This window comes from Lontra canadensis, unplaced genomic scaffold (genome assembly GCF_010015895.1).
Source record: "Lontra canadensis isolate GAN:19392208 unplaced genomic scaffold, GSC_riverotter_1.0 scaffold17, whole genome shotgun sequence".
In the NCBI taxonomy this organism is placed as follows: Eukaryota; Metazoa; Chordata; class Mammalia; order Carnivora; family Mustelidae; genus Lontra; species Lontra canadensis.
The window spans coordinates 4,140,667-4,150,228 of record NW_022631011.1 but is presented as its reverse complement, the minus strand read 5'-3'; the positions used below and the strand labels follow the sequence as shown (position 1 = coordinate 4,150,228).

Here is a 9,562-nt window from a genome sequence, read left to right as displayed (position 1 = left end):
TTTTATATTGTTTAACTGAGAATGTTCTACCATGGACTTTTAATGATTTTGACAAAAAAAGTTGCTCTTTTTTTTCTGAAGTAGTGGAGGGGAAGATTGAAATGAGGAAAGGTGGGGAAATTAAAATAAAGGCCAGCTCTGTGGAGAAGGGAAAAGAGTTTAGGTTCCTTGAGCAGAAGATAGTAAAAGAGAGTGAAGATGCAAGTATTCTTTATTTATTTAAAGATTTTATTTATTTTGAGAGAGAGTTTGGGCATGAGTGGGGGACAGAGGCAAAGGGAGAGAGAGAAGCAGACTCCTTGCTGAGCAGGGAGCCTGAAGCGGGGCTCCATCCCAGGACCCTGGGATCATGACCTAAGCCAAAGGCAGATGCTTAACCAACTGAGCCACTCAGGCACCCCAAGATGCAAGTATTTAGTAGGAAAAGACCCATGAGAGAAAAATGGAGCGGGAACCCTGGAAGGTAGGCAGACCTATGAGGTAGTGATGCAAATCTGTCTCTGAGTGAAGGAAAAAGGAAGACTGAATATAAGCGTCTTAGACCACCATGCGAGGCAAGGAATGTTTGACAAGCCTTCTAAGATGTTCTCAGGCCAAATCCAGCATCAAAGGAGCATGTGTTTTCCAGGAACAGGTCTCCCTTAGAGTCAATACTGAACTCATGACTAGCAACAGGCCAGGGGAGGCATGGCCCCAGTGTAAAAGCAGGCATGGATATCAGAGCTCAGTGCCTTCAGCCCTCAGTCAACTATGGTGCCTATGCTTGGAGGTCTTTTGAAGCCTTTTCCTATAGCTGCCACAAGCCTGGAAGTATTTGATTTCAGATTTCTGGCCACTAATGTGTATAGTACTGTGGTCAGAATGGAATAGAGAATTGGAAGATGACACAAGAATCTCAGTTGTGTCATAAAGAGGACAATATAAACATAAGTTCTACCTGTAATAAATGAGAACCAAAGTGTTTTTGTTGTTTAAAACTTATGCACTTGTATGAAGTTGATGAATAGTTCCCTGCCAAAACAACATTCCTTGACTTATGAAATCCTGTTTTGGATCAAGTTTCCTCAGTATTTACGACATCAGCTTAGACCCAAGTTAGGAAAGGTTTTTTTGTTGTTGTTGTTGTTGTTGTTTTTTTTTTTTTTTTTTTTGTACAAGGCCAGGGAGTAAGCACTGTAGATTTGGGGAGCCAGATAATGTCTATCACAATTACTCAACTCTGTTAGAGAGCATCTACAGATAACACATAAATAAAGAGGCATGGATGAATTCCAAGAAAACTTTAGTTACAAAAGCAGATGCCAATCTGGATTTGGCCCATAGGCCATAGTTGATGACCACTGATTTAGACATTTCAAGCAATCAAGTACATGTGCATGATCAGTTAGATCATTCTGAAATTCAAAACAGCATGGTATGTATATTAGGGGTTTCACACTTACAAAATTGTGAAAGGTAAAGCTCAATAGGTAGCCAAGGCCCAAAGTATCATTATATCCAATTCAAAGGAATTTGAATTTTATTCACAGTAAATCAATACTATGTTTAATGTGGGGAAATGACATAAATAGTCATGGGGGCAGTGCAGGAGATGAAGTCATAGAACACACAATTAAGAAACAGCACAGCAACCAGATTAACAAAATATGAAAGAATCACTCAAAGGGGAGTTACTATGGATGGTAAGAGCAAGGAGTGGGTAAGAAAGCTTGAAAGGATATAGAATTCTTGGAATGCAGTAAACTTAAATGTAGAAAATACGGAAGGGAAAGTACCATAGAATGATCCAGAGCACTGTTCAGACTTGTGTCACAAGGTGAATGGTAACGCCTTTCACTGAAAGAAGAGTAATAAAAGGAGTTTTCTGATTCAACAGCGTCAGATGAGGGGCCCTGTGGGGAAGCTTGAATTGCCTGAGGGATGTTGAAATGGAAATGTCTAGTAGGCAGTTGGCACTTTGGGTTCTGAGGTGAAGAGATAGGTATATGTTAAAGGACAGGGGTTGAGCATGGAACCCTGGGAACATCAGTATATAAGGAAAAGAGGAAGAAAGAGACCATTGAAGGGAGACTTCAATATCTTTCCTATCACATTACTTTTTCAACTTCCTTTTGAATGTTTGAAGTTTTCCAGGGTTCTGTTATTGTTCCCCTCTTTTGGTTGCTTCATGTGCTTCTTTTTCTCTTGGTGATTTTATCCATTTTTGCCTTTGGCTCCAGGTTGATGAAATTTCTAAACACATTCTTTTCAGAAATTCTAACATAATTCCAACTGATCATAAATACTACCAGCTCCAGACAACATAAATTTAATATGCCTTTCAATCATTTTCCCAAGCAACCACCTCAACTTCTGTTCTCTCAAGGAAAATGAACACTCTCCACATCTACACAATATACTTCTCTCATCCTCACATGCTGTCAACAAACCTGGAACATTGTCTGTCCTCATTCATCTCCCTCTCTGTTGACATGGTCTCTAACTTCACCATTTCTTGCCTTGCACTATTGAGCATGTATCTGGACTACTTAGTCCCAGTGCTTTCCAATTTCAGACCATGTTTCACACTGTTCCAGAGTGACCTTAGCTAAAAAGGGATCTATTTGCTTTGAAAATTTAGAACTACTTATCTCTCAACACCCCACCCCTAAGCAGTCACGTGTAGCATAATATTTAACAGCAAGGGGTTAAAGCCTATTTGAAGAAGTTTGTTGTCTGCCATTCCAAAAGAGTTATTTAAGATGGAAACTGACAAAAAGAGGCTTTCACAAAGATTTCCTCATGTAAATTTCCCAAATCTTCTCCCTTCAGTGTCATTCTCCTCTTAGCATATATTATAATTCCCTTCATCTATTTGATAGGAGGAAATAAAAAGGACTTCTTAGGAGAAATTGCTACAGTAAGGTCACATTTTCTGGTCCATTCCAAATCTCAGTTATCTGAATTCCAGATTTATATTCCAGTCACATTTCTTTCTAACACCTTTGTTTAACAAGATTTAATGTCTGATCCTAGTCTGACCAGAAGAGAAGAGAGAAGGAGTAAATATAATAACATAACTGGTAATTATTCAAAGTCATTTTCTTTAAGGTGAAATCTTGCTTCTCTAAATACTTTCCCCACTCCTAACTATGGAACTCATTATTAATTCTATTTTAATATTATTTCATCATCATCATCATCATTACCATCTTGGAATATACGCTGCTTCAGTATGCTTGGCATTGTCTTAAGTGCTTTACATTTATTAACTCATCAATCCCCCAAAGCACCCAAGGAGGTAGTTATAATTATTGTCCTTGTTTTGGGATGAGGAAAGTGATAAGTTTTGAAACTTGCTGAAGGTCACACAGTTTATAAGAAATAGGGCTGGATAGGTACCCACATAATCTGACTTCAGTGCTCATGATCTTATCTACTATCCAATAAAAGTTTTCATAACCATGTACTATACTGAAAATCATACAAACAATATAAACTGATATTATTCCTGCCACTCCATAATTTCTTGAATAAAATCCAAGCTTGTCATCTCATAATATACATAAAGTCCAAATACTTCTGCATAATATTTTCTCTCTAGTCCTTCTAAAGGTTCTGAGTGTGCTTAGTACATGCTGCTCCCATGGCCCTAGAGAATCTCTACATGAGTTGATTCATAAGCAGATGATAATGTGGATTATAACCAAATACAAGAAATTTGCCTGCATTTGTGTCCTTTATAAAACACAAATGACTCAACTTTTTAGGATGGGTCTCAATTACATTTTCATTTACCATTAACTGATAGGCACTCTGGAAATACACAGATAAATAAAAACAAAGAGCATATTATAAACTTTAGTTACTTAAAATCTTAGCTTTTAAATAGAATATATTAGGTTGTGTTGTTAAGTTGTAAATGCTTAATTAAAGAAAATACCACACATTTAGTCTTTTTGCACAACTCATGATGTCTAACTATGGAAGCACATGTCACTTTTGGTTATATTTTGTAAACATTTATCTATATCCTACTTTGTTCCACATACACTCCACATACACATACGCATGAACAGCATAGTCCCTTTGGTTACATGAAGAGCACATGGATGCCTGTTATTCTCCATTTCACTGTGAGCATTTAGTGAAACAATCCCTGAGGCAACCTTCCAAAACAGGCTGTTTTTTAGAAAAAAAAAAAAATCTCCTTAGGGAATCCCTTCTCCTGTTAACTCTTTCTGAATAATCAGTTCTCTTACAGAAAATTTAAAAAAGGTGTTTCAAACATGTATTTTTATGGCCTTTCCCTATAGGGTAGCCAGAGAGAGTAGAAAAAAAATCACTGGGTTGGTTCTAGCACTTTAGGGTTTATTCCGTATGTTTATTCATGGTTTATTCCAAACTATATGGTTTATTCCATGCATTCCTTTACTTAATGTACATGTTTTGAGCACCTTCTGTGCATCAAACTTGTCTTCAGGAATTTTACAATGTAATGGAAAAACAGAGATATATTCCTTCATTCAATAGTGTATCCAATCCACCCACAAGTATTTATTGTATGCCTACAGTATACCTTGCCTTTTCTACTCACATAAATAATGGACTGTCTTAAGTACTATAAGTCTTCTGAGGAGGTCATGTATTATGAGAGATGATGAGTTTGGTATAGTGTGTTTAAGAGCAGTGGTGCAGAAAAGCGGCAGGAAAACCAAGAGACAACCTCGCAAAGGAGGTTAGAACTTAAAGGGTGACTCCTTAGTCATATGACTTTGGAGAACTAACTCAGTCTTCTTGAGTCCAGATAAATTCATCTGAAAAGGGATAAGATTTTGCCAGGGACCATATAATTTATCTTGTGGATTTAAAAATATCAGCTGTACTAATTTATGAAAAGAAAAGTGATATAGCTAAAGGAAATCAAGAATAATATTTTTCCTGAGGCTTAAGATCTGATCAAAGCTAGATTATAGAGTGCCTCCAATGTTAACCTGGGGAATTTAAAAAAATTATTTATTTTTTATTAACATATAATGTATTATTAGCCCTAGGGGTACAGGTCTGTGAATCGCCACGTTTACACACTTCACAGCACTCACCATAGCACATACCTTCCCCGATGTCCATAATCCAACGACCCTCTCCCTACCCGCCTCCCCCAGCAACCCCCAATTTGTTTTGTGAGATTAAGAGTATCTTATTAACCTAGGTAATTTATACCTTTTATATGTATCACTGGTTACCAAACAGTTTTAACATCCCTTCATCATTAAAAAAGTTTAATACAACCCCACTATGTGAATATTTATTCATTTATGAATTTTACAAACATGGAATACAGTCAGTCTTATATACACACTTCTCTAGGGTCTAGACACACAGAGAATACTTTCCAGCTCATTTTATAATCTTGATTCTTAAGACTCTCAAGGAAAATATGAGTAAGGAAAACTATAGACCAATCTTCATCAAGACTATAAATGACAAAAATTTAAAAAGAATGTTAATGAACTGAATCCAGAAGTACATTTTAAAGGATAGTAAAGTTAAAGGAAACCTAGAAATGTAAGGTTTTTTTAACAGAAAATCAAGTAATAATCAAGTAATAGAGTTACCATATTAAAAAATTAAAAGAGGAAAAGTTGAAAATAGAGATACCCTATGATCCAGCAATTGCTCTACTGGGTATTTACCCTAAAGATACAACTGTAGTGATCTGGGGCACGTGTACCCCAGTGTTCATAGCAGCAATATCCACAACAGCCAAACTATGGGAAGAGCCCCAGATGTCCATCAACAGATGAATGTATAAAGAAGATGTGGTATATATGTGTGTGTGTGTGTTTATAGGAATATCATGCAGCCATCAAAAAACCCCAAAATCTTGCCATTTGGAATGATGTGGATAGAACTAGAGGGTATTAGGCTAAGTGAAATAAGTCAATCAGAGAAAGATAATTATCATATGCTTTCACTGACATGAAGAATTTGAGAAACAAGACAGAGGATCATAGGGAAGGAAGGAAAAAATGAAACAAGCCAAAACCAGAGATGGAGACAAACCATAAGAGACTCTTAATCTCAGGAAACAAAACTGAAGGTTGCTGGAGTGGAGGAGGGTGGGAGGGATGGGATGGCTGGGTGATGGACCCTGGGGAGGGCGTGTGCTATTGTGAGCACTGTGAACTGTGTAAGACTGATGAATCAAAGAATTGTACCCCTGAAACAATATTACATTATGTTAATAAAAAATACCAAAAAACCCCAAAAGTCTAAAAGAGGAAAAACTGTACCTGCATGTCAATAGATGTAGAAAAATCATTTGATAAAATTCAACAACCCACTGATGACTTAAAAAAAAAAAAAAAAAAAAAAAAAAACTGGCTCTCTCTCCAGCCACCCAGGATGCCCGAAGGAAAGAAGACAAAGGGGAAGAAGGTGGCCCCGGCCCCTGCTGTCATCAAGAAGCAGGAGGCTAAGAAGGTGGTCAGTCCCTGTTCGAGAAAAGGCCCAAGAATTCTGGCATCATACAAGACATCCAGCCCAAAGGAGACCTTGCCAGCTTTGTCAAATGGCTCTTCTACCTCTGGCTGCAGCGACGAAGGACTATTCTCTATAAGCATCTAAAAGTGCCTCCCCTGATTCTCCAGTTCACCTGGGCCTTGGACTGCCAAAAAGCTCCTCAAATGCTTAAGCTGGTCTGCAAACACAGCAAGAGAAGCAGAGATTGTTGGCCCTAGCTGAGAAGAAACCTGCTGGGAAAGAGGATGTACCCACTAAGAGGCTGCCTGTCCTCTGAGCTGGAGCTTTTCCTGTCACCACCTTGGTGGAAAACAAAAAGGCTCAGCTGGTAGTGATTGCACATGATGTGGATCCCATTGAGCCGGGTGTCTTCCTGCCTGCTCTGTGTCACAAGATGAAGGTTCCCTACTGTATTATCAGGGGGGAAGACCAGACTGGGAGGTATCCTTCACAGGAAGTCCTGCACCACTGTTGCTTTCATACATGTTAACTCAGAAGACAAAGGAACTCTGGCTAAGCTGGTGGAATGTACTGGGACCAATTACAATGACAGACATAATGAGACCTGCCGTTCCTGGGGAGGCAACATCTTGGGCCCAAAGTTGGTAGCTCACATTGCCAAACTGGAAAAGGCAAAGGCTAAAGAACTGGCCACTAAATTGGGCTAAGTGTATGCTGTTGAATATTCTGTACATAAAAGTAATAAAAAATTCTCTTTCAAAAAATTTGTAAAAATCTAAACCCTTTTTATTTTTTTTAGCAAACTAGGAGTGGAAGAGAAAATTATTTTCTTCTTATAGTATCAACAAAATTGCTCAAGGTAAACCACATAGTAAATGGTATTTTCTTTGTGATTAGGAACAAGTCCAGTGTGTGCGCCGTATGCTTACTCTTACAGTAATATAGTGCAGGTTTTGGCTAGTGCTCTATGGCAAGAAAAACCTATAAAATATGGTTAATTAAAAGGAAGACATAAAATTATTATTCTCGAGAGATAAATTATTTATTGAAAACTTCAGTAGTAGGATTATATTAGTTTGGAGGGACTAGATTATCCTGTCATAACAAAAAGCCACAAAATTTCAGAAGCTTAAAAAACAAGAACTTCTATTTTATTCACACTACATGTCTAATAAGGGAGAGCAGAGAAGTGCTCACTGCATTCTCTCAAAGACCCCAGCTGACAATAACCCAAATGAGACATGAACAGAGGGAGAGGAGAGAAGGAGAGAATCATCAAACTTGTGAATGTTGGCTGCTGGTAGATTCAACCCATTAGTGACGCCAAATCAGATCAAAGGTAGTCATAAAGGGAATTAGGTTTAGTGGTAAAGGTGTTGCTAAGTGAGAGAGCCGTGCTAACTACAAACAGAAACATCCAACAATCCCTTAGAAAGGAAGGGTTGAAGCCCAGAGTTGAACTTGGGATTCAAGATGAAAACCCATGAGGAAGTAGTAATTTATTTAATTCAATATGCTCAATAAACACTGGTTAATTCCAGGAATATACATTTTCCAAGACTACAGATTGAAAGTGTCAGACTAACAAATCCTATCGTTTTATGGAATCTTTTCTTATCAACAGTGAGGATTATTTACATAGACTAAATCTGACAGCAGTGGTCCATTTTTTCCCTTCTTTTTTAAAAATCAAAAGGAAAACACAATGTGGCTGCCTCAGAGTTGTATCAGACCAGGCACAGAAATTTTTTTCTGAGTCATTTGTGGTGGATGTCTGAAAAAAAGAGTAACGGTGATGAATAGTACTTATGGTATGCAAACATTGAGTATTAATAACAATGTCTTTTTTATCAGAATTCCATCAAAACTGACCTTTGAATAGCTTACATTACTGCTTTAAAAAAGCCTTCTCTAAGATGGCAGTGAAAATCCCAGAAGAGCAGGGAGAGAAAGGCCTGCTAGAGTGGGAGCAGGGGGCAAATATTGTGAAGGGGACCACAGGGTAGGGAGTGGGCAGAAGCAGTAAGAAAGAAGAGAACTATGATTTTTTTTTCTATGGTACTTAGATATGGATGTAGGTTTGAATTATGCCATTATATGCACAGATTTGTACTTACGTGAGTTTAACTCATAAGTAGAGAAAATTATTTTAATTGAGCTATTTAGAAAACACCTCCAGCAAAATCAAAAGTAAACTGTGTGGTGCATTCTACTTTCCAGGGCACTCTATTTTAGCGAATGCGTTTTACCTTTATGATAATTATCAAACACTTATGTTTTATGGATGGAGCCCTATAGCATAATGCTCAGTCTGCTTTGCATAACTATGATGATTTGCTCTCCTTCTTAATACAGCATAAATGTTTTTGTCCTTATGCAATTGATCTTGTTTGCTGGTGGTTGGCTCAAAACGCTGGGCCTGCGTCCAAGGTACTGTTGCAGAATATTAGCCTCCCAATAATAAAAAATGTTCATTTTCTTCATCTTCTGTGATTTTGTTTTTCTTAGTCTCTAGCTTCAGTGGCTGAGCATCCCTTTAGCTAGCTCTCAGTTAATTAAAAAGCCTGTAGCAGAGTACAGAATGTGCCCACAAGAAAACCTCAGGCAGTGCAGATGGCACCACCTCTGCTCTCAGAAGCAGAAAAGTTCTCTGAAACAGCTGTGGGCTGGGAGGCTCTGGGTGGCTTCTGCCTTCTTGGCATGCAAATAAGAAGAATGAATCTGACTTGCATCTCCCCTGCTCAAATCAACAAATGCTATGGTAAACAGCTTTTCAGCTGCAGGAGAGTTCAAAATGTACTCTCTGCAGCCATAATTTTTTGCTGAAGTTGTGTGCTATCTGGAATGATGTATGTGCTACATATTGCCCAGAAAGCTGTGCCCACATGTATGTCAGTACAGAAGAGGGAGGAATTAAAGGAAGAAGAGGAAACACTACCCCAGATGTTTTCTACGAGCTCCCATTTGATCTTGTGGGGGGTTGTACATTTATTCATTTTTCCTCTGGTTGCTCATATGAAGAATTTGGGAAGATTCTACCAGCCTGTGGCTTAATTGTTGCCAGGCTTTACCTTTCCATATTGTATAAGCAATAAAT

General features: G+C 38.0%; 1 pseudogene; it reads left to right on the top strand.

Annotated features, from left to right (window-relative positions):
* Positions 1-6,381: 6,381 nt before the first annotated feature.
* On the top strand, positions 6,382-7,203 carry LOC116868972 (annotated as a pseudogene).
* The last annotated feature ends 2,359 nt before the right edge of the window (positions 7,204-9,562 follow it).